Source organism: Panthera onca, chromosome B3, assembly GCF_046562875.1.
Source record: "Panthera onca isolate mPanOnc1 chromosome B3, mPanOnc1 haplotype 2, whole genome shotgun sequence".
NCBI lineage: Eukaryota > Metazoa > Chordata > Mammalia > Carnivora > Felidae > Panthera > Panthera onca.
In genome coordinates, this window is record NC_138344.1 from 94,958,105 (window position 1) to 94,984,459 (window position 26,355).

At 35.8% G+C, this 26,355-nt stretch overlaps 1 protein-coding gene across 1 annotated transcript in view; it reads right to left on the reverse strand.

Moving 5' to 3' along the window:
* MDGA2 (MAM domain containing glycosylphosphatidylinositol anchor 2) overlaps positions 1–26,355 on the reverse strand; it is an 867,659-nt gene that overhangs the window by 570,894 nt on the left and 270,410 nt on the right. The gene's annotated exons all lie outside the window — the stretch shown is intronic.

Below are 26,355 nucleotides of genomic sequence, written 5' to 3' on the forward strand. Positions count from 1 at the left end.
TTATTCCCTATATTTTAGTATCACCCATTAAACTTTAATACTTAGTGGTGAATATTTCAAAGCCCTTTTCGATAAATACTTTATTGTACAATGCTTAATGTTTTAGCAAATAATCATATAAACCATGTATTATGGGCTGTATTATTTCCCTCCCAAATTCATATGTTAAAGTCCTAGCTCCAAGTACCTTAGAATGTAATCATATTTGGAGATAAGGTCTTTAAAGAGGTGATTAAGCTAAAATGAGGCCATTATGGTGAATCCTAATCCAACCCACCGATACTCTTGTAAGAGAGGAAATTAGAATACACAAATAGATATCAAGGACTAATGCACACTGAGAGACAAGCACTTGAAGAGGCAGCAAGAAGATGGTCATCTGCAAGCTAAGAAGAGAGGCTTCAGAGAAACCAACTCTGCCAACACCTTCATCTTAGACTTCAGCCTCTAGAATTGTAAAACAATAAATTTTTGTTAAGTCTCTATGTGGTATTTTGTTACTGTAGCCCTAGAAAACTAATACACCATGTTCAAATGAAGTAAAAGTTATAGGGTCATTTAAAACTCTTAATGTTGTTTCTGACTTCAGGTCAAAGAAGAAAAAAAAAGGTGTGCTGACCTTATTCAAACATAACTAATTCTATTGCCCTCCCACACCTGTGATTCATCACATTCAGATTTAAAGCTTAACTATTATCTAGTGCCTTCTAAATGAGCTTCAGAATATAGGTTTCCTCACTCTTAAAAATAAGAGACTGGACCAGTTTTGGGGTGTCTGGATGGCTCAGTCGGTTAAACATCTGACTTCGGCTCAGGTCATGATCTCATGGTATGTGAGTTCAAGCCCTGTGTTGAGCTCTGTGCTGACAGCTCAGAGCCTGGAGTCTGCTTGGGATTCTGTGTCTCCCTCTCTCTCTGCCTCTTCGTTATTTGCTCTCTCTCTCTCTCAAAAAATAAACAAACATTAAAAAATTTTTCTAAAAAAAAAAAGAGAGACTGGACCAGTTGAGTCTTTTTTTTTTTTTTTAACATTTATTTTTGACAGAGAGGTAGAGGAAGAGAGAGAGAGAGAGAGAGAGAGAGAGAGAGAGAAAGACAGAGCATTAGTGGGGGAGGGGCAGAGAGAGAGAGACACACACAGAATTTGAAGCAGCCTCCAGGCTCCAAGCTGTCTGCACACAGTCCGACGCGGGGCTCAAACTCACAAACCGAGAGATCACGACATGAGCCGAAGTCACTCACTCAACCGACTGGGCCACCCAGGTGCCCCGTGGACCAGTTGAGTCTTTTGGACTGTTTACACAAGCCCCCATTTTTTAATTCTTTGATTTTGAACCAGACAATTGAGAGTTTGGCTGATCACTAATCTGCACTCCTGGTCAATCTTTTGGAAGACTTTCACTAGAATACAGGAAAACTAGACAAAAATAAGAATATTGCAAGGTATTTTTTAAAACCTAGTTATATAGTTTGAAGCACTTTCCTTTATTCTGAGATACTATACTTCCTTTTATTTTTTTTCTTTTAAGTTTATTTATTTATTTAGAGAGAGAGAGAGAGAGAGCGTAAGAGCAGCGGAGGGGCAGAGAGAGAGGGAGACAGAATCCCAAGCAGGCTGGCAGCGAGCCCAAGAATCCCAAGAATCCCAAGCAGAGTCCAATGCAGGGCTTGAACCCATGAACTGTTAGATCATGACCTGAGCTGAAGTCAAGAGCTGGACAATTAACTGATTGAACCAGCCAGGTGCCCCTATATTTTTAATTTTCTTTTATAAAATGTGTCCTTTCTTTGAAAGGATATGATAGTTGGGGTTTTTTGTTTGTTTTGTTTTGCTTTGTTTTGTTTTAACATCATACTTAGCAAAGAAAGTCTGAAACCTCAGATCAGACAGAATACACATATCTGCATATTGATCACTCTACCATTGAATTCAATAGTCTTCAACAATCCTTAAACCTGAACTAGAAGCCTAGCTTGGCCTTCTGTCCCAAGTGGCCTTAGATTTAATGCATGCTCATTCAAATACATTTGCATCATTAAATTGAGTCTCATAAAGAGAATACTAACATCTCCTTGAATTTTGAAGTATCCTTCATTTACTTTTCCTTTCCTTCAAGCAAGACTCCTTTCCACATACATCTTAGAGTGAAATTATAAATAAGCAGACTTTTAAAGTAATAATAAAATAATTTTGAATATGTTCAATGTGTATATACACAATGACACATTAACTCATTCCTTGTTCAATTAATATAATTATTGATTATATAGTGTTTATTATCTTTACTGTGCATGGATTAGCTACACTAAGTACACTATAAGAAATGACAATTTGAGTACTGATATTCTTTTTTTTTTTTTTTAATTTTTTTTTAACGTTTATTTATTTTTGAGACAGAGAGAGACAGAGCATGAACTGGGGAGGGTCAGAGAGAGGGAGACACAGAATCCGAAACAGGCTCCAGGCTCTGAGCTGTCAGCACAGAGCCCGACACGGGGCTTGAACTCACGGACCACGAGATCATGACCTGAGCCGAAGTCGGCCGCTTAACCGACTGAGCCACCCAGGCACCCCTGAGTACTGATATTCTTAATACACTTAATATAATCTAGCTACTTACTGCATTAGTTGCCTTTACTTTTCACTTTTGTCTCTTGTTCCACCTACATAGATTTTCCCTCCCTTGTATTTTTTCTTCTAAAAAGATTTATCTGACTCTGTAAGATTATGAAATTATTTGGTAAAGTTAAAAGTCACTAGCCGCTAGGTCTTCCCAGTAATTCAACAAATTTAAGTAAAACCATTTTTCATATTTTGCTATATCCTACCAATATGACATTCTTGTTTGTTATTGTAATATTCAAGATGGAAGCTTTCTCAAAAGTGTTTTTCTAAATTTTTTGAAAATAGGTATTTTATTTCACTTATCCTGAATTACTTCAAAATAAATGTATCAAATGGATTGAATACTATTAACAAAATCTCATTCTGTAACAGCACTTAGGACTAAAATTGCCTGATAGTTTTAATTTGAACTGAATGTACGCATCTGATATAAAAGCAATTAGTAAAGCTTTTGAAAATAGTTAACAATCTGATCAGAGTAGCACAACTCTATATGCTCACAGAAACAGCCTCCTTTTTTTCTCCCTTAGGTAAAACTCTGTGGGAGCTGAAGATATTAGAGTTTATCATCTTGGTGATGGGGTAAGCTGTGTAAGGATATCTTCTTCAACGTGTATATACTTTATTTTCATATCTTTTGTATACACTTCCAGATGTTCACTTTTATTAAAAATGTTTCAATATCTGGGTTTTATCGAATTTGTATGCTCACCAAATATTGACTAAGATCCAAGTTTCAAAGTCCCTGCTTATTAAATTATAACAGAAACTCACACAGCATGGTAAATGAATTGGCAAACATGTAAATTATCTTATAAACAGGGGTCAGAAGAAGAAAGAGACAAAGAAAGAGAAGCAGGTTGAAGAGGAGGGGAAGGAAGAAAGGAAAAAAGGAAGTAAGGACCTAAATGCATTCACGTATTTCAAAACATTAGCTGCCTGAACAAAAATGAACTCCTTGGAAATTCTGAGTTAAAGAAAAAAAAAAAAAAAAAAAAAAGAAAGATAACCCATACCGAATCACCTGATTAAAGATGAGGCTCAAATAGAATGTGGGCATTCCCAAGTGTCTGCCTTTGTCATCTTTATTTTACATAATGACTGTGGTGATTCTCTCTGAGTTTTATCAATTCTATTTCAACAATACATATGCATCATCTCTAAAGAGTAGGTATATATGTAATTCTTCAATACTGAGTCCACTAATCTATTCATTAATTACATTAGAAGAGTGCAATTCTCTTATTGAGCGACAACCAAATGAGGTCCTTCCTTAAAGCAAATGTGATTGATGCCAATCATCATTGCACAAATCTTCACTAAGGGTACTGGCTCTCCAAAGACATGTTCTCCTTGAATTGTAAGTTGGATCTTAGAGTTCATTTTCTTATATAAACAGTGTGAGAAGAGTTGCCTACCTCGTAAAGTGAAAATAGAATTGTTAGTAGTTCATAGGTAAAATAGGATTTCGTGGTCTCACCTAAAATTGAATTAGCAAGTATAACACAGCTTTCATGACATAATATGCATGAATTCTAAGAAACAACTAAGAAAATCTGAACAAAAACGCATCTGTAAACACAATAAAGTCCCTTTGGGGACATCCATAGTTTGTTTTCTATACTACTGAATGGGATCTCAACCAAACAGGCGCTCTAGTATATTACCATAGAAATCAAATAAAATTCAACTCCTTCACCTCCATCCATTTCTCAATAGTATATTATTTCTGAAAGACTTCAGATAGAACTCGCTCTTTTCCTTCTGGATTGGAAGGAAGACATGCTTTTCTGAGCACAGCTGGAAAATGTGCCTCTCGGTGTCCCACCCCTGCCTCTCCCGTCTGTTCAGGTTTACCCATGGAAGCTGTGGCTAGCAGTAGGCACAGCTGCTGAGGGAGAGATAACTTTGCCCATAATAAATGAGTGAGGCTCTTCACCCCATGGAACACAAAGAGCAGTATGTGCTGGAATGCGTAGAATCACCACAGCTATGCTGCTGACAGCATGACCCTTTGCCATTCCTAAGCTGCTTATATGCCATGACCAGTACTGGCAGACAGGAACTTGGGGAAGGTCAAGAAAGCTCAGACACACTGCACAGCATTTCTACTCATATGATAACTTCTTCATTTTTATTCTCCTTTTTCTCCCACATTAAGCAATATAAGGTAGTTATTCTAGATAGCAAATGGTAACTTACTCTGTTTCCAAGCAGAAATACCACCAGAATATGTAGAGAGGAGACCCAGAAGGAAGGGCATTAAACATGGTCTTAACCTTCTCCTTCTTGCATAACATATTGCTTCACTGGACCACTGTAAAGAATTGTCCCTCCTCCTTCTGTTTACAAATATTTATAGTTATAGTATGCCACCACATCCTAATGTGATGCCAAGCTAAAGCATATTCATTCTTTTAATCTCTCCTTATAAATCAATACTTCCAACTCTTTCATCATTTTTGTGGCTGTTCTCGGAAGCTCTTTTAATTTATCTAAATCTTTTTTAGAGCTGAGGTGCCAAAAACTCAATCACAAAGGCAATCTCAATAACCATGCATGCAGGGGAAAAGAAAAGGGGAGGAAAAAACCCAGCTCCAAACCACTCTTATAAGTTATACTTCCAGTAACTGCAATCCTTGCAACACAACCTATTCTTCCTACAGCACAAGTAGCATTCAAGGGTCCCTTCACATAGCCCAGAACGTCCCCCATTGAAGGCTTTGGGGCTTTAGGAGGGAGGTCAGGAAAACTAGGGTATGATGCTGCATTGGAGAGTCCCAATCACCAAACCCTCTTAGGTAAGAGTGCCTTTTCTGCATAAAGAGTAGAGAGAATTGTTAAATGTGAATGCTCCAAGGATATCTAGGTCTGATTTGTTAGTCCACAATATATCCAAGAAAAAAGGGATCTGTTCTAGAGTTTCCCTGGAGAGAGTGGTTCCTTCTAATCCTGGGATTAGCCAGGATAAACCCATTCCCCATGGTCTCTCTTAGTGAAGTTGAAAATAACAGTCGAATAGATATTCCTTCCTAATTCTCTTCATCTTTCACCTGGTTACTTATATAGCAGAAAGTTATACTGTAGTAAGTCTTCAATTTATCAACCAATAAAATGGTCAATGAAACATGTTTGTCTGTTATAAATAATACCTAATATATTTTTAAGTATATGATTACTTAAATTTTTTTTTTATTTTTTTTAACGTTTATTTATTTTTGAGACAGAGAGAGACAGAGCATGAACTGGGGAGGGTCAGAGAGAGGGAGACACAGAATCTGAAACAGGCTCCAGGCTCTGAGCTGTCAGCACAGAGCCTGACGCGGGGCTTGAACTCACGGACCACGAGATCATGACCTGAGCCGAAGTCGGCCGCTTAACCGACTGAGCCACCCAGGCGCCCCTATGATTACTTAAATTTTACTAATATGTAATGTATTTTTTAAATTTATAATTACTTAAATTTTACTTTCCAGATGATTTTTCATTAATCAGTACAGATTGAGTTCTTCAATGTGTTGTTTTGTTATTATTTGCCATTGCACAAATGAACATATTATTTCACCAGAGCTTTTAAAAATGTTATATAGGGGCACCTGGGTGGCTCAGTCGGTTGAGCGTCCGACTTCGGCTCAGGTCATGGTCTCACGGTCCGTTGAGTTCGAGCCCCGCGTTGGGCTCCGTGCTGACAGCTCGGAGCCTGGAGCCTGCTTCCGATTCTGTGTGTCTCCCTCTCTCTCTGACCCTCCCCCGTTCATGCTCTGTCTCTCTCTGCCTCAAAAATAAATAAACATTAAAAAAATAATAAAAAATAATAAAAATGTTATATATACTTCAATATAACAATTATATATACTTCATATAATAGTACTTCTAAGCAGACTTGAACTCCTTAAAAATATGTGATACAGTCTTTTACCAAAATTTAGACATCATACAGTCACTTTCAGTTTGACTTTGGTCCACCAGTTTTGCTTCTACCAGAAGAAAAAAAATTAAGAAAAGAAAACAAATTCATGTGTAAAAGCAAGAACCGATGAACAGAGGGGCACCTGAGTGGCTCAGTCAGTTAAGTATCCAACTTCAGCTCAGGTCATGATCTCACAGTTCATGAGTTCGAGCCTAGCATCAGGCTTTCTGCTGTCAGAACAGAGCCTGTGTGGGATCCTCTGTCTTTCTCTCTCTCTGCCTCTCCCCTGCTTGCACTCACTCTCTGTCTCTCTCTTTCTCTCTCTCTCACTCTCTCTCAAAAATAAATAAATGTTAAAAAAAAAATAGAACTGATGAACAAAAACCTTAATCTATATGGTTAGAACTGTTACAAATGGAGGAGTTCCATAGTCTAATCGTCTGTCATGAAATGAAAGACTGAGAGTTGCAAAGAACTCAGGTGGAGTTTATTAGCTAATTACTGCTAACACACACAGAGGAAAACAAATATAACTGAGCTTAGCTGTTCTTCACTTTACAGTAAGCAGATAAAACACAGTGGGATTAATTCACCCATTAACTCTCATGAGTAATTTCACAGAAACCTGTATTTTGTGTCTTTGCAATAGCACACATCCATCCTTGTTTCAGCGTATGGTTAAAGCCTAGAGTTTCCAAAATCATTTAAATCTTTCCTAGAGATGTGTGTCTCTTAAAAGGTCTTCAGTTGCAACCCACCTGATCTGAATCATAAGTCATCTGCTTTTGACTCCCATTTATTTAGGTACACAGATGTCAACTGCTGAAGTAATTTTTATCTCACTTTTTTGACTAGAAGTAGTTACCACCCAATATAAAGTCCTAAAATATCTTTAATCTTAAACAACATTCAGAAAGGGCAGAGAAGTGTTACGTTTCTCATTCTGGAAAAACAGACTTACTTTTGAATTAAGGATAAGAGACAAAACAAAGGCAAACAAAAATCTTCACGTAATGCACCATTTTTCCAGTAAACCCTAGAAGATAGATATTAAAATGCTCATAAAGGACTTACGTGTAGTAAACTCTTCACTAGCCAGGAAAACCTTTAAATTAAAGTTATAATTAGTTACTATTTTCATGTAGAATTAATTTGATTCTAGTACTGATGTGGGGAACAAAAGCAAAAGAAAAAAATTAAATTTCCTTGTAACTTACAGTCCAATGACAAGTCCTTCAGACAGACAATGACCTTCCTCTAGGAACTCAACTACCTCCATGTTAATACTTTACTAAGGACAAAAGGCAATCTTAGCTTAACATTATCCTAACCTCCTGGATCCTGTTAAGTCCCTTTTAATGTATAAAAATTCCTTTGGAAACTTCTTTTATCTCTACCTCCCGAGATATATGTTAGCAATCATCCTTCAGGATATGGCTCCCTGAAATACATCTGAAGAGTCTCATGACAAAGGTTTTATTAGACAGTAACAAATGACTTTTTCCTAATAATAGCTAGCCTCTCAAGGTCCTGGAAACATTGCTTCCAAAATTCCTCAGAGACTTAACGCTATCCCTGACTCCTTCCCAACTTGAAAGAATATCATCAATTGCTTCTCACAATCCCAGTGTAGCTCTTTCTGCCCACGGCCTGGTCCCTGTGCTTTAATAAAACCACCTATTTGCACGGAAGACATCTCAAGAATTCTCTCTTCACCTTTTGCTCCAAACCCCAGCATTTCCACATCAGTATTACCAAGAACACCCTCCCCCAGGTAACCAAATGCTGATTTGGTAGTTGTAACACCTTTGCAAAGTAAAACTACAGAATGATAGATCATTAACTAACTATCAGACTGTTATGGGGGAACCATTCTAAAAATTATATTCCTCTCCTTCTTCCACAGTTTGTTAACCTCAAAACAAATCTAATTTAAACAAGAGCAACAATTACAAGCATGTGTATCTTGACCTCTTAATCCCCTTCTGAAATTCAGTTTTTTTGTTTTAGTTAATTCCCTTACTTGGCCAATGTTCCTTTAGGCATTTCTCCAAATCTGACTTCAAGTTAAGTGACTCTAAATAAGACTGTCCATTACTAAGGTGATATTCTTATTATCGGAGAAAGAAAATATATATCTTTGAAAAGGCAAAGTGTTCTTGAAATGTAAGATTTATTATTTTTCCCCTGAGCATCAAAGTAAACTACCCTATGTTAGCCACACTCTTAAAAAAATAATAATAAAAGGAAGATATGCCACATTAATCTGGAATTAAAATGAATAAATTATGCTACAGACATAGCAAACACTTTTAACAAAATGCATTCACAAATTAACTATTTCTTCCATCTAGATTAGATCAGTGATCTGTATTTAAATGAACATTTTGTAGATCTATTTATTATTTGTGTATGTATAAATGTGTGTAAGGTTTTTGCATACATTTATAAAGAAATTTATATACAAGCTACCATATTCCATATGAAATATTCCCATTAATTTAAATAATGTGCTATCCACCAAAATAGTTTTGATTTATATTGTATTATTCAAACTAATTCCAGTCATTGAAATATTCACTTTTGCTAAATTCATAAAAGTCCATCAGTAATTTTGCAAACTATTAGTCTCAAATATCCTACCTGCCCTAACTTCTTCCAACCATAGTAGCTAATCATTTCTCCTTTTCTCCTTTTGCTCTGGCAATATCTGCTGTGTAAGCCACCCCTTATGTAATAAACACTAGTGAAAATCATACACTTGGTTTAAGTTTCCATTGAAACTTGAAACTTAAACCTCAAACCTCAAGTGGTACATCCTTTTCTGTATTTCCGTTTTACTAAGTTGATTTTATATTATCTAAACACTTACAAAATCTTGTCTCCTGTTTTTCTGGTTAATACCTTCCTGAGTGTACATTTTATGTCCCTAATCTTAGTAACAAATTCATCAAGAATTGGAGATATAACCTATACCTAGTAGACAGCAAAAAAGGAATTTAAAAATACCACTTGGCTTGAAACATTTCTTAAAAGACAGCAGAATAAAATAGGAAGTGAAAAAGGAGTTACATAAAATAAAAATAATTTTACAATTTGATATAAACTTGGGAAGAAGGCTTACAGAGCAGGTATTGCCAGAGCAAAAGGAGAAAAGGAGAAATGACTAGTTACTATGCTTAGAAGAAGTTGGGGTATGTAAGATATTTGAGGCTGATTTTGTAAGCCAAAATTCAGTGATATTACATTGGATTTTTCCTATAGGAAGTTTAATTTAAGATATCATATTATTAGAGAAACAATTATGACCTTTTAAAAATTATGCATGAGCCATTTTCAAATACTGACCTTTCTAATTCAATGTAAGAATTACTCAAATTTAGTATAAAATTATAAAATCTAAAGTTAGTACATAAAGTCTCAAGTACATACCCAAGTTCCTTATTTGGAAGTATCAATCTCTCTTAGTCATCTAAATTAATGTACTGACTCTCTCCAACCATGAACCGTATTCAAGGCAGGATTTAATATATTTTCTCATAAAATATTAACATTATAGTAATTAATCATTTTGACTCCAGGCACATTTTTATATTCTGAATAGAATCAAGAAAAGCACAGAACCAGATAAATAGCTTGAGGATAATAATGCAAAAAGTCGTTTCGTAGATGGTAATATTCCTGCAATTCCCGCATCCCAAAAATGTGCTAATCAAGTGGTTTCATATGAATTTCAAACTTTCCATAACCTTAATGGTTTTCCAACTGTAAGAATAATGGATTATCATTTTCACCAAAAGGGTACCAGAAAATAATACATACCAAGGTAATTTCTAGTTCTATAACTTGATATTTTATATTCTAGCATCATATGAGTCAGTATTTCTCTTTTTTGTTTATTTATTTACTTTTTTAATGTTTATTTATTTTTGATAGTGAGAGAGACTGAGTGCAAGTGGGGGAGGAGCAGAGAGACAGGGAGACACAGACTCTGTAGCAGGCTCTAGGTTCCAAACTGTCAGCACAGAGCCCAAAGCAGGGCTCAAAATCGCAAACCATGAGATCATGACCTAAGCTGAAGTCAGAAGCTTAAGCCACTGAGCCATCCAGGCACCCCTTGTATTTCTCTTTTTTGCATAAAGTATCCATTTCTTTTTATTCCTTAATGTTTTTTTTGTCTTGTTTTGTTTTGTTTTTTGGGGGGGTTGACAAGGAGAGCATGAGCAGGGGAGAGAGAGGAAAACACAGAATCTGAAGCAGGCTCCAAACTCTGAGCTGTCAGCACAGAGCCCGTAATGGAGCTCAAACTCGTGAACCATGAGATCATGACCTGAGCCAAAGTCAACTGCTTAACCGACTGAACCACCCATGCGGCCCACCATTTACTTTTTCATTTTATATCTGGTAACATTTTAAGTAGTCTGTGTTTTTTTAATTAAATATTTATAATATATACTGCAAATTTTCATTATCCATTTGGAAACATACATAAAATATAATGTCATCTTATAAAATATTCTAAGATTTTATAAAGTATTCAACATTTAGAAAAAGAATCATGAAGTAAATGGTGGATATTCCATTAATTCTGGTTAGTTTCTGAATACCTTAGAAACATTATATCCTTTCTTTAAACATTACATTAACTGAAATGCATGTAAGAAAAAAAAGTATGAAAATACTTCCATCATTAATGGGTAAATGAAACTGATCAAACTACAATGACTGAAAGGAAAAGAAAAATAGATATATTTGAGGACATTAAGAAGATTTATATGGCAAAAGACAACAAAAATAAAGTCAAAAAACAAATGATAAAATATTTGTAACACGAATTATAAGCAAATGTTAATATCCCTAATATATAAAAAGCTCCAGTAAGTTGTAAGAAGAAAGCAAATAAACTTGATAGAAAAAGGGCAAAGGAAAAGAATTAGCAATTCACAAAATAAGACATTTAAATTGCTAATCAACATATGAAAAGATGTTCCCTCTCATTTGTAGTCAGAGAAATGCAAATTAAGTCAACAATGAAATACATATGAAATAGGCAAACTTAAAAAAATTTACTATATCCAGTGTTGGTAGAGACTCTGTGAAAGAGTTACTCTCATGAGCTATGGGTAGTATCAACTGGAAATATGAATTGTTTCATACTTTTGCGAAAATCAATTTAACAATATATATTAAAAGTAAGGATGACTACTGAGTCAATAACCCTACTCTAAGGAATCCAGCCGATAGATATTAACATTATTCTTTTTTTAATATTTATTTATTTTTGAGGGTGATAAAGTGAGTGGGGGCAGAGGAAGAGAGACAGGGAGCCTGACATGCAGAACCATGAAATTGTGACCTGAGCCAAAATCAGGAGTCAGATGCATAATCGACTGAACCATCCAGGCACTCGGAAATTAATATATTTTATAAAGACCAAATGTAAAAGCATGATTACTGTAGCTTTGTTTACAATTGTGAGAAACCAGTAGTCTAAACTATAGAAATTAATATATTACTTATAAAGAACATATGTACAAAAATGATTGTTGTAGCTTTGTTTACAGTCGCAAAAAATTAAGAAGTAAAATAACTAAATTTGATTATCAAACAAGATGCAAACGTTTATGCAATTTTTTATACCAATTTTGTGGAATGCTGTATCATTACTTTTTTAAATGCTTATTTTTGAGAGAGAGGGCGTGAGCACATGCACTTGGGGGAAGGGCAGAGAGCAGGAAACAGAATCACAAGCAGGCTAGGAGCAGTCAGCACATAGCCTGAAGCACGGCTCGAACTCATGAATCATGAGATCATGACCTGAGTCAAAATCAACTCTCAGACACTTAACCAACTAAGCCCCATATTGGGTCATTATTAAAAAGAACGAGTTAGAAAGACATGTTTTGGCTTAGATGAATACTTATGGTATGTTTTTAAATAAGAAAGACAATCTGCATTACAGAGTAATTCATATACCAGTATTATCCCATTCTAAAAAAGTCATACAATAAACCCTCATATGTGTGAATATATTAATTTGCATTTTTGTAAGTTTGTATATATGTTTTATATGTTTGTAAGCATGTGAGAACAGTATGGGATATGGAATGACATACAATAGGCTATAACCTTTGCTTATTTGGAGGGTCTGATGAAAAGAACAAAGAGTAACAGAGATTATTGTTTTTTCTTTATATATACCAACACTAATTCATGTGATTAATTTTGAAAATATTTTGACACATTTTAAAATTAAGACTGATAAGAGATAAAGCATATAAATCCCAGTGTACCAGTTCAAAAATATCTATGACCTTGGGTATATATATCCAAGGGAAATGAAAGTATTCATTCATACAAAAATTTGTAAACATTTATAACAACTATAACAGTCAAGAAATAGAAATAACCAAATTTCCATCAACTTGATAAATTGATATGGTATCCATCCAATGGAATATTATTTAGTAAAAAAAAAAAAAAAAAAAAAAAAAAAGGAATAAAGTACTGATACCTGCTTCAACATGGATGAACCTTGAAAACACCAAGCTAAGTGAGATAAACCAGTCACAAAAATCCACATAGTATATCACCCCTTTATGTGAATTGTCCAGAAAAGATGTCTATAGGGCAGAAAGCAGATTAGTGTTAGGCTAGGGCTGAGGAGGCCAGCAAGAGGAGGGCAGTGAGTGCCTCCTTAATACGTAGAGGGTCTTTTATTGATGAAGATAAAAATGTTCTAAAGTTAAATTATGGTGATGGTTGCACAACCTTGTGAATATATAAAAAACATTCAAATGTACACTTTCATGGGTGAATTATATGATATAGAAAAAAGAGCTCAACAAAGTTGAAAAAAATAATGACCAATTTTTGAACACATAAAATGCCTTCTAACAAATTAATTTTTAAATGTTAATGCTCATTAAACTGCATACCCTATAACCTGACATTAAACAAGAATAAAGTACTCCAAAAATGTAAAATTTCCTGTGGACTGAAAATTTCCACTTGAAATAGCAATACTTTCTCTTCAACTTTAGATATTTTAGTTAGGAAAATTTGTAAACTTTGTTATAAACCTATTTGACTCCTTAAACAGTGTGTAATAAAGATATCCTTTTCTTGAAACTGTAATCAATAATACAAACATCACCTTTAACGTTATGATATATAGTTTAAATGCAATATTAATGTGAATAAAGTTTACACAGAAGCTCCCCTAAGATTTCTCACTAATTTTCTTTGATAGTAGAGCTCATTTAAATATACATTTAAGGGGGAGGAGCGAAGATGGGAAAACAGCATGGAAGTTTTTTGTGTGTCTCGCGTCCGTGAAATACAGCCAGACCAACACTAAACCATCCTGCACACCTAGAAAACTGACTTGAGAATTAACACAATCTGCACAACCTGAACCACAGAATTCAGCAGGTCCTCAGTGCGGAGAGGTGAAGTGGGGGAGAGAGAAGTCACGGAGGGCAGGGAGTCGCTTTTGCATGTGGAAAGAGGACAGAGACGGGGTGGAGAGGAAGAATACAGGAAAAACACCCCCCCCCCCCCCCGCCGCCTGCCAAAAGCAGCTGGAGAGAAAGTGGAAAAGTGGAAACAGCCCAGAGACTGAATTAAAAGGGGAGAAAGGAGAAAGGAGAGGGTTTAAATTCCATTAAGATTCTATAAACAGGGGGAGTACAGAGTCTGAAACTCTGCAGGTCAATACCTGGCAGTGCTCTGGTAAGAAGGGCAAATCTCCAGGAGCAGAGTGAAGTCCAGAGGTCTTTGGGCCAAACACGGAGAGCCGGTTCCCCTGCTGGGAGACACCTAGTAGAGGCTATGTGACTCCCCCAAAGACAAAGGCTCCAGTGGACCCGGGAGAACAACCACATTCACTGGTGGTGGAACAAGGTCGCTGGGGGTGAAGCATGGTGCCAGATGTGTGTTGTGATATGCCATAATCCGTGAAATGCTGCTGTTACACTATCGCCTGAACTTTTTCGGGGTGGGCTGGCACCCAGCCACAGTCTCTGGGCATCAGCAGCAGCACAGTCCTGCAAACGTTCCTGGGTGCAACTGGCACTCGGCCATTGCTCGCTGAGACCCTCCCGCAAAGGGACAGAATGGGTCAAAGCCACAGTCCCACAGAAATAACGGATTGGAAAAACCTGCCGCATCTGAGATAAAACTCAGGAGGGAGGTTCTGTCTGGGGCTTGGTCACAGACAGTGTAAAAGCGGGGAGGGGATGAAAGCCAAAGACAAAGGATGGGTGCATGATTGCTGATCAGGGAGAACAGAGTTCCGATACTAGAGACTGGGTAGCTGAGTAATGCCATTTTTACCACTCCCAGTATGCGTGCACATGCCTACAAGAGACACAATCTAAACCATTAAGCTAAGCAGCGCCATCTAGTGGAGAAGGGAGCCTTTACACTAAACCCCACTCAACTGGGCGAACCTTGCTTTTCAGAAACACAAGTTTCTCCACCTGCTTACTTTAGGGACTATAAAGCGCTTCATAGTTTGAGTTCTAGGGGAAAACAAAGTAATTTCAGTCATATTTAAGTCTCTTAGCCAGTATATCTATTCAATTTTCTTTCTTTTTTTTTCTTATTTCTTTTTTCTCTTTTTGTTTCCTTTCTTTTTCTTGAATACAGAAAGAAAAAATTCACTTTTATTTTCAATTTTTATTAAAAATATTTTTAATTTTTCTACTATATTTTTTACTTTTGTGTAAATTTTGTCAAATTCTATTTTACTTCCATCATCTCATTTTAGTCTACTTCAGTGTATTCATTTTTTCAAATTTTCAAACAATTCCTTCTTTTTTTTCTTTTTTTCTTTCCCCTTTGTTCTCTAATGTATTAAGCTCCTTTCAACACCCTGACCAAAACACACCTAGGATCTAGCATCATTTATTCAATTGGGGTGTGTGTGTGTGTGTGTGTGTGTGTGTGTGTGTTTAATTTTTTAATTTTAGTATTTTTTTATTAAATTTTTTTTAATTTTAATTTTTTTACCTCATTAATTCCTTTTTTCCCTTCAAAATGATGAAATGAAGGAATTCAGCCCAAATGAAAGAACAGGAAGGAATGACAGCCAGGGACTACACCAACACAGATACAAGCAACATGTCAGAACCAGAATTTAGAATCACGATAATAAGAATACTAGCTGGAGTTGAAAATAGATTAGAATCCCTTTCTGCAGAGCGAAAAGGTGTAAAAGCTAGCCCGGATGAAATAAAAAATGCTATAACAGAGTTGCAATCTCGAATGAAGGCCATGGCAGCAAGGATGGATGAGGCAGAACAGAGAATTAGTGATATACAGGACAAACTTATGGAGAATAATGAAGCAGAAAAAAACGCAGGAGATGAAGGCAAAAGAGCACAATTTAAGAATAAGAGAAATCAGTGACTCATTAAAAGGAACAACATCAGAATCATAGGGGTTGCATAAGAAGAAGAGAGAGAAATACGGGTAAAAGGGTTATGTGAGCAAATCATAGTGGAAGACTTTCATAACCTGGGAAAAGACACAGACATCAAAATCCAGGAAGCACAGAGAACTCCCACTAGATTCAACAAAAACCGACCATCAACAAGGCATATCATAGTCAAATTCACAAAATACTCAGGCAAAGAGAGAATCATTAAAAGCAGCAAGGGGAAAAAAGCCCTTAACCTACAAGGGAAGACAGATCAGGTTTGCATCAGACTTATCCACAGAAATTTGGCAGGCCAGAAAGGAGTGGCAGGATATATTCAATGTGCTGAATCAGAAAAATATGCAACCAACAATTCTTTATCCAGCAAGGCTGTCATTCAAAATAGAAGGGAGATAAAAAGTTTCCCAGACAAAAACTAAAGAAGTTTGTGACCACTAAACCAGCCCTGCAAAAAATTTTAAGGGGGACTCTCTGAGGGGAGAAAAGATGAAAACATAAATAAATAAATAAATAAATAAATAAATAAATAAATAAATGCCAAAAGTAACAAAGACTAGAAAGGACCAAAGAACACCACCAGAAACTCGAACTCTACAAGTAACATAATGGCAACAAATTCATATCTTTCAGTACTCACTCTAAACGTCAATGGACTCAATACTCAAATCCAAAGACACAGGGTAACAGAATGGATAAGAAAACAAGATCCATCTATATGCTGTTTATAAGAGACCCACTTTAGACCTAAAGACACCTTCAGACTGAAAGTAAGGGGATGGAGAATCATCTATCATGCTAATAGTCAACAAAAGAAAGCCGGAGTGGCCATACTTATATCAGACAATCTAGACTTTAAAATACAGACTGTATCAAGAGATGAAGAAGGCCATTATATCATACTTAAGGGGTCTATCCACCAAGAAGACCTAACAATTGTAAACATTTATGCACTGAATGTGCAAGAACCCAAATATATAAATCAATTAATCACAAACATACAGAAAGTCATGATAATAATACTATCATGGTAGGGGACTTAAACACCCCCTCACAGCAATGGACAGATCATCTAATCAAAAAATCAACAGGAAAACAATGGCTTTGAATGATACATTGGACCAGATGGACTTAACAGATATATTAAAAACATTTCATCCTAAAGCAGTGGAACATACATTCTTCTCCAGTGCACGTGAAACATTCTCCAGGATAGATCACATACCGGGACACAAATCAGCCCTAACTAAGTACAAAAAGATCAAGATCATACCATGCATATCTTCAGACCACAATGCTATCAAACTTGAAATCAACCACATTTAAAAATTTGGAAAGGTAACAAATACTTAGAGACTAAAGAACATCATAATAATGAATTGTCTAACCAAGAAGTTAAAGAGGAAATTAAAAAGTTAATGGAATTCAATGAAGATGATAACACCACAACCCAAAACCTCTGGGACACAGGAAAGGTGGTCATAAAAGGAAAGTATATCGTAATCCAAGCCTTCCTAAAGAAGGAAGAAAGATCTCAGGTACACAACCTAACCTATGCCTTAAGAAGCTGGAAAAGGAAGAGCAAATAAAACCCAAAACCATCAGAAGACAGGAAATAATAAGGATTAGAGCAGAAATTAATGCTATGGAAACCAAAAAAAAAACCAGTAGAACAGATCCATGAAACCAGAAGCTGGTTCTTTGAAAGAATTAACAAAACTGATAAACCCCTAGCCAGTTTGATCAAAAATAAAAAGGAAATGACCCAAATAAATAAAATTAAGATTGAAAGTAGAGAGATCACAACAAACACAGCAGAAATAAATATAATAAGAGAAAATTAGGTGTAATTATATGCCAATAAAATGGGCAATCTGGAAGAAATGGACAAATTCCTAGAAATATATACACTACCAAAACTGAAACAGGAAGAAAAGGAAAATTTGGCAACACCCATAACCAGGAAGGAAATCGAATTAGTAATCAAAAACCTGCCAAAAAAACAAGAGTCCAGGACCAGATGGCTTTCCAGGGGAATTCTACCAAACATTTAAGAAAGAGTTAACACCTATTCTCTCGAAGCTTTTCCAAAAAGTAGAAATGGAAGGAAATTTCCAAACTCTTTCTAAGAGGCCAACATTACCTTCATTCCAAAACCAGACAGAGACCCCACTAAAAAGGAGAACTATAGACCAATTTCTCTGATGAACACAGCTGCAAAAATCCTCAACAAGATATTAGCCAACCAGATCCAACAATACCTTAAAAAAATTATTCACCACAACCAAGTGGGATTTATACCTGGATGCAGGCAGGGCTGGTTCAATATCTGCAAAACAACCAATGTGATTCATCACATCAATAAAAGAAAGGACAAGAACCATATGATCCTCTCAATGGATGCAGAGAAAGCATTTGACAAAATACAGCATCCTTTCTTGATAAAAACCCTCAAGAAAGTAGGGATAGAAGGAGTATGCCTCGAGATCATAAAAGCCATATATGAATAATCCAACGCTAATACTATCCTCAATGGGGAAAAACTGAGAGCTTTCCCCCTAAGGTCAGGAACAAGACAGGGATGTCCACTCTCGCCACTGTTATTCAACACACTATTGGAAGTCTTAGCCTCTGCAATAAGACAACACAAAGACACAAAAAGAATCCAAATTGGCCAGGAGGAGGTCAAACTTTCACTCTTTGCAGATGACATGAGACTGTATATGGAAAACCCTCAAGGTTCCACCAAAAAACTGCTAGAACTGATCCATGAATTCAGCAAAGTGACAGGATATAAAATCAATGCACAGAAATCGGTTGCATTCCTATACACCAACAATGAAGCAACAGAAAGAGAAATCAAGGAACCAATCCCATTTACAATTGCACCAAAAACTATAAAATACCTAGGAGTAAATCTAACCAAAGAGGTGAAATATCTATACATTAAAAACTATAGAAAGCTTATGAAAGAAATTGAAGAAGACAAAAAAATGGAAAAAGATTCCATGCACCTGGCTAGGAAGAACAAATATTGCTAAAATGTCAATAGTACCCAAAGCAATCTACATATTCAATGCAATCCTTATCAAAATAACACCAGCATTCTTCACAGAGCTAGAACAAACAATCCTAAAATTTGTAGGGAACCAGAAAAGACCCCGAATAGCCAAAGCCATCTTGAAAACGAAAACCAAAGCAGGAGGCATCACAATCCCGGACTTCAAGCTATACTACAAAGCTGTAATCATCAAGACATTATGGTACTGGCACAAAACAGACACTCAGATCAATGGAACAGAACAGAGATCCCAGAAATGGACCCACAAATGTATGGCCAACTAATCTTTGACAAAGCAGGAAAGAATATCCAATGGAATAAAGACAGTCTCTTTAGCAAGTGTTGCTGGGAAAACTGGACAGCGACATGCAGAAGAATGAACCTGGACCACTTTCTTACACCAGATACAAAAATAAACTCAAAATGGATGAAAGACCTAAATGGAAGACAGGAAGCCATCAAAATCCTTGAGGAGAGAGCAAGCAGAAATATCTTCGATGTTGGCTGCAGCAACTTCTTATTCAACATGTCTCCGGAGGCAAGGAAAACAAAAGCAAAAAAGAACTATTGGGACCTCATCAAAATAAAAAGCTTCTGCACAGCAAAGCAACAATCAGCAAAACTAAAAGGCAACTGATAGAATGGGATAAGATACTTGCAAATGACATATCAGATAAAGGGTTAGTATCCAAAATCTATAAAGAACTTACCAAACGCAACACCCCAAAAAACAAATAATCCAGCAATTACAAGCTGGGTATTATTCAGCAGTCAAAAAGAATGAAATCTTGCCATTTGCAACTACCTGGATGGAACTAGAGGGTATTATGCTAAGCAAAATTAGTCAGAGAAAGACAAATATCATATGACTTCACTCATATGAGGATGTATAGACACAGAACAGATGAACATAACAGAAGGGAAGAAAAATAATATAAAAACAGGGAGGGGATAAAACATAAGAGACTCTTAAATATGGAGAACAAACAGAGGGTTACTGGAGGAGTTGTGGGAGGGGGGATGGCGTAATGGGTAAGAGGTATTAAGGAATCTACTCCTGAAATCATTGTTGCACTATATGCTAAGTAATTTGGATATAAATAAAAAAAATAATAATATTTAGAAAGATATATATACATTTAAGTAAAAAGTAAAAGAATAAATCTCATTTAAGAGAAAGCCTGAGTTTCCACAAATAATGTACCTGACCTTAAATGCTTACTGTATTGTGAGATCAGTTTTGACTATTCAGATGTCTGTTCCTCAATTTTTGGTTCTTCTCTGTTCTGTGCAAGTAAGGTTGCAGACAGTAAGATAAACAGCATATAATATCCCGATTTTCAATCTGGGCAGTGCTCCTGATATTCTCTGGTACTCAAATCACTAAAATACTCATATCTATTTTTATTCCATTAGGGACTAAACTTGCTGCATGGATATCTACTTTCATACTGCAGTTTTTCAAACATGGTTTTCAGCAATGAATTCTGCCATTAACATTTTCAAACTAAACATCAAAATAGTTTCAAAATCTGTGACAGATCAATTTAGGGGTGTTCTACACAAGCAAGAAGTTGCAGGTGCTGGAAAAATACACACTGGATTTGCTTCTATGATTTTCTGCACATTTATTCCTCAAGCTTGTGAAAGTTTTTATTTAGAATTCAATTATATGTTATCCTGTCTGTTTCAGTTTTGTATTTGCAATGGTATGTCTTCCAAAATTTATACACATACCTATATACTTATTAGATATCAGATGTGTTATATATAAAACCTTTGTCCAAGCGTGCCTCTTCTCAGGCACAGTTATCATCAATTCAATTTCCTTTAATCTGGCCTTAATTAGTTATCCCATAACTAATCATTTATAAACAATTCCAAAGATTTTTTTTCAGTGAGTTATAGTGGTTAAGGATTTGAATTTTAAAGTCAAATAGAGTTTATCTTGCATTCTAGCTCAGTTGTTTTCTAAACATTTACTTGGTCACAATGTTTCCAAATGTATTTCCTCACTTATAAAAATGCCGAAGACAGTACAATAGTCCTTCCTCACTAGTGGTTTGACTTTCCTCCTCACACGTGGTTTGACTTTCCTCGGTTTCAGTGACCTGTGGTTAATTATGGTCCAGAAGTAGGTGATCCTCCATCAGACATACTGTCAGGTCAATAGAAACCTAACAGTATATCACAATGCTTATTACATCATTCACCTTGCTTCATCTCATCACGTAAGCATTTTATCATCTCACATCATCACAATGGGAAGGGTGAGTACAATACAGTAAGACTTTGTGAGACCACATTCACATAACTTTTATTACAGTCTACAGTTATAACTATTGCATTTTATTATTGGTTATTGTTGTTAATTATTACTGTGCTTAATCTGTAAGTTAAACTTTATCACAGGTATGCATGTGTAGGAATAACCACAGTGTGTGTGTGTGTGTGTGTGTGTGTGTACACATAGTTTGGTATTATCAACAGTTTCAGGCATCCACTGGGGATCTTGGAATATATCCCCTTTGGATAAGGCGGGACTACTGCATTTACTTTGTACCTCTTCAAAGGAACTAAATTAGTCATCATTAATAAAAAAAGTCTAATACATTGCCTCTTCCCCCAAAAAGTCACTAATCACACAGAAGTAGTTCATTCTGTTTTTCTTAACTCCTTAGCCCACAATTTCCATCTTAATCAAAGCTCTTATACTTCACTTGATCTTTACCCAATACCACATATGACTGCTCGTTTTATCTTTCCAAAATATACTTCATATTTTCACTGCCCCAAAATCTTCAATGCCAGGTTATGGGATTATCTCGCCAAATAAACTCAAAATGCTTTATCTTGACCTTTAAGATGCTTCTTAATCTAGCTTCATCTTCCTTCCATTTCAGTGAAACTGATCTGTATTTGAAATCATTTGTTCTCCCTAAATCTGCCATTTTCTAATGTCAATCTTAAAAAAAAAGAATATTAACTTTTGACTTGTTTATCGCTGATTCTATGATGATGTTTTATAATTTTATTTTCCCTTAAATATGACAGTTACTTACCAATCATCACAATTATCCAGATCTCAATTTTTACCCACTTTGCAAAACTCTTCCTACTTATTCTAACTAGAAACCATATCCCCATCTCTAACCCCTAAAATGATAGTTTTTAGAATTTATAAGGTAATTATTTTTGTATTTTTATTAGGTGTTCTGAAGTTATTCCCCATAATTTGTCTTCATTTTTGTGTGTCTTGTTTGTGCTTTTCACACAAAAAAAGCAAAGCACACAGAAAAAGTACATTGTGCTCAGTGGGTAGTCCAGAACCATTTGGAAAACTGGATTTGCTCTTCATTTGTCTTTTTCCTTTTGGTTCAATCAGACAGCTGAGTTCTATCTATATTTACAAGACTATACAAAGTAATGCATGTTTCTGATCAGCAAGAAAATAAAATTCCATTGCATTCACTTTATAAGACAGAAAAGATTCTGTTAAATATCTTCAAAACAATGAAGAGGCAGTTGTAACATTTCACTTAAACAGAAAATGCAATTTATTCCAATGCCTCAATCTCAAAGCATGTTCATCAATTTTATTTCATGTTAATTGCATGTTAATTGAAATGATTTGTTCTCCCTAAATATTTTGGGGTTTTCATTATTTGTTTTTGAAAACCTATGTGCATACTACCAAGAGTTACTTAGAAAAAAAAAAGTACAAATGATGCTGGTATCCACCTCCTGTAAATAGGCCAAACATTTTACACATACTCATTCCACACTTGTTTTCCTGGTAAACAGCATTATTGTATATTTACATGTCCATTGCACATGAAGGCCAGCATACATAATAAAAAGAAAACCCAAAGATCATGGCTGTGTAACCCAACTATTATTGGTCAAACTCAAACCTAAATTTGTTCTCTTCTTCAAATTAAAAAAAATTATAAACACAAATTTCTTATAAGCAAAAATTTATTTTCTAGAACAATTTCTAGAACAAATGTCCATTGATGGATGAATGGATAAAGAAGATGTGGTATATATATATATATATATATATATATATATATATATATACACACACACACACACACATACACACACACACACACACACACACACACACAATGGAGTATTACTCAGCAATCAAAAAGAATGAAATCTTGCCATTTGCAACTATGTGGATGGAACTGGAGGGTATTTAATGATAACTTTAAAAATCCTATCTTCTCTGACTTTAATTTCTTTTTCCTCTAACGAGAATATTAAAATTTGGGAAATACTTGCTGACTTCATTTGGCCTCTTTGTTTTTGTGCAGCTGCTCTTGCACTAGATTTCCACGTTGCCGTGCCATACATTATCATGCTATTCCAGCAAAACATGTAATTAGTTCCAAAGCAAGAGTACTGAGCAGTCACTCTTTATAGGGAACTGACTTGGGCAATGTAGAAGGAGGCAGAAAAAGTAAAAATGTAGTCTTGAAGAGTTTTCAAATTCAGCTGGAATGAAAAAATAAATAAACATGAACTTTCCTGATTAATTAAAATCAATTGAAAACATCAACATGTTACAATCTAGAGTAACAATAATAAGTACAGTTTCTCCCTGGCTGAACCAGGGAGGCTCCTCTGAATTCTTTTTTCAACTAGACCTTGACTTTTCAGCTTCTGTATTTGCCTCTGCATTGTCCAATTTTAGTAAGAATCCTGCTGAGTCATTTTAAGGAGAATCCCCCATGTGTAATATCTGATCATCCTTGGTATCTGTCCAAGTTCCTCATTCCCCACCATCTCCCAGGTGATGTTTGATCTTGCCAGCCTGCTTTTTGCAAGAATTCTGTTAGGTTGTTTCACCAGAATCCATCCCACCACTTACCCCTGATGTTTCCTCTTAGTGATTTTCCATCCACTGACCCCCACCTTGCATTTCGGCTATAAATTCCCACTTTTTCTTGTTGCATTTGGAGTTGAATTGAATCTCTGTCCTCAATACAAAACTCCATGTAGCAGGCCACTTGAATAAAATCTTTCTTACTGTATTTAACACGGTCATGAATAATTTATCTTTAAGAGTGTTGGTGAAATATGACATAAAGAACTGGATAGATTGTCAGCTGATAGATGAGCTGATTGTGATCATGCCTCAAGCAAAAAATGTTGCCATCTATGGACTGCCCAGTGCTTAACAGTAGCCTAGCATAAAGCCTCTATGTATATGGTATTCCATAGAATGATAGATTTATGATAATGGTATGGTATATTGGTTAGTAACTAGTTCATCAAACAGTCTCTCAGATATTTGAATATGAGAAACATATCCAGAGGCTTAGAAAGTATTGTAAAGTAGAAACTAAGCTAACCATATAGACATAACAGCAAAGTTCAGGAGGCAGTGAAGAAAGTAGAGGTCTCATACTTAATATCACTGACAGAGGCAGAGGGACTAAGTCAAGAGGATGGAACATTACGAGAGTTGCTACCAAGACATGAGACGGGCTCTAGTGTGCAGACAACTCCAAAGTTGTGTTGAAGCTAGGCCGTGCCAAGAATAAGTTCCGTATACTTTCCTACAAGCTCATACTGGTCTTAAACTCCATCATCTTAAATCTAGAAAAAAATCAAATGTACAAATTCTATTTTATTTTTCTTCAAAGTTAACTTTCTAAGACCATTTCTCATAGAATGGTCACACCGTATTTATTACTCTTCTTCTCCTTCCCTGTTCCTTCTGTTTTCTCCCTGGTATTGTAGTGATGCCACTTGGAACTACTAATCAGGTTTACCATTATTTGCAACCCCTCTTCTCCAATCTCGGATATTTCATACTTTTATGTTCTGCAGTATGGCTGAGAGAGCAACTTCACCACCTACTGCCATCAAAATCACTGCTCTTGATTGCTGGGGTGGGTGCCACAGTCATTCCACACAGCTCTGAGTGGCTCCATCCCACCTGATATACCCACTTAGAGACTCCCCAGTGCAGAAGAAAATATTGCAAAACAAATTGAAAGTCACCGAACAAATGGGGGTGTTAAGCCCAGTGGGGTGGACCAGATGAACAGAACACTGCAGGGCTAATCAAGAAACTATGCAACCTGGGAACACAAAGAAAGCCGAGCCCATAACAATGGAGGAGCCGTACAATGAACACTTCTGATGCCTTCAGCTGTTTCAAAGCTGTCTTACCAGGGTTTCCTAAAAGGGAGCGAATACTGTTCTTGATGTGAACAGACATGATTTAAAGTCCTAGCTGTATTATTTGCTATTTGTGTTATCTTGGACAAAGCAACTGAACAGTCTGCCGAGCCCCAGTGGGTGATAATACTGACCCATCTCACATACTTAATGTACATTTAATAATATGTGGGAACCAATTAGAGTATAAAATTATATTTTTTTATTTCTAAGATTGTTAATAAACCTCCCATTAAAACCTACAGATTTTAACTGTATAGATATAAATATCTATAGTGTCCCTAGTAGTTTCTGGATCCAAACAAAATTCACTGAGTATGGTCACATGCTCCAAGATTAGGAATTGGCATTCATTCCCTTAGAATAAAATGTTTTTACTAAAAATTGAGAAGGAATTTCTAAATAAGTGAAAAGTATAATTTATTTTGAGAGATGTTATACAGCATACATTTTCCACATGAAAGTACTTATCAAATGAAAAGTCGAAACACAATCAGAAATATTTTCAAGAGGGGTGCTGCCTGGCTCAATCAGTGGAGCATGTGACTCTTGATTGTGGGGTTGTGGGTTTGAGCCCCACACTGGGTGTAGAGATTACTTAAAAATAAAATCTTTATGGAGTGACTGGGTGGCTCAGTTGGTTGAGCAATTGACTCTTGATTTTAGCCAGGGTCGTGGGATCAAGCTCTGTGTCGGGCTTGGTGCTGAGGATGGAGCCTGCTTAAGATTTTCTCTCTCTTTCCCTCTCTCTCCCTCCCCCGCCCCTCTTCTCCAATCACGTTCTCTCTCTCTCTCTCTCTCTCTCTCAAACTAACTAAATAAATAAATAATAAAATCTTTAAAAATTTTTAAAAATATATATATTTTTTCAAGAACAGCCCATAAGTCATTGTTTCAAATATGGAGCTATAATATGGTTATTTAAGAGATGGACAATGATAATTAAATATTTATTTTTTCTTTCCAGTGTTTTAGATAGTTCAAAAGAAAGGCAAGTGACCACCAATGACTCCTCCTTCCCACTCCCTCCTCATTTATCCATTAGCAATGCCCTCACTCTTACTCTGTAAATGCTAGAGAAATATACACTTGCTTGTTTTGAAGAAGGAATACAG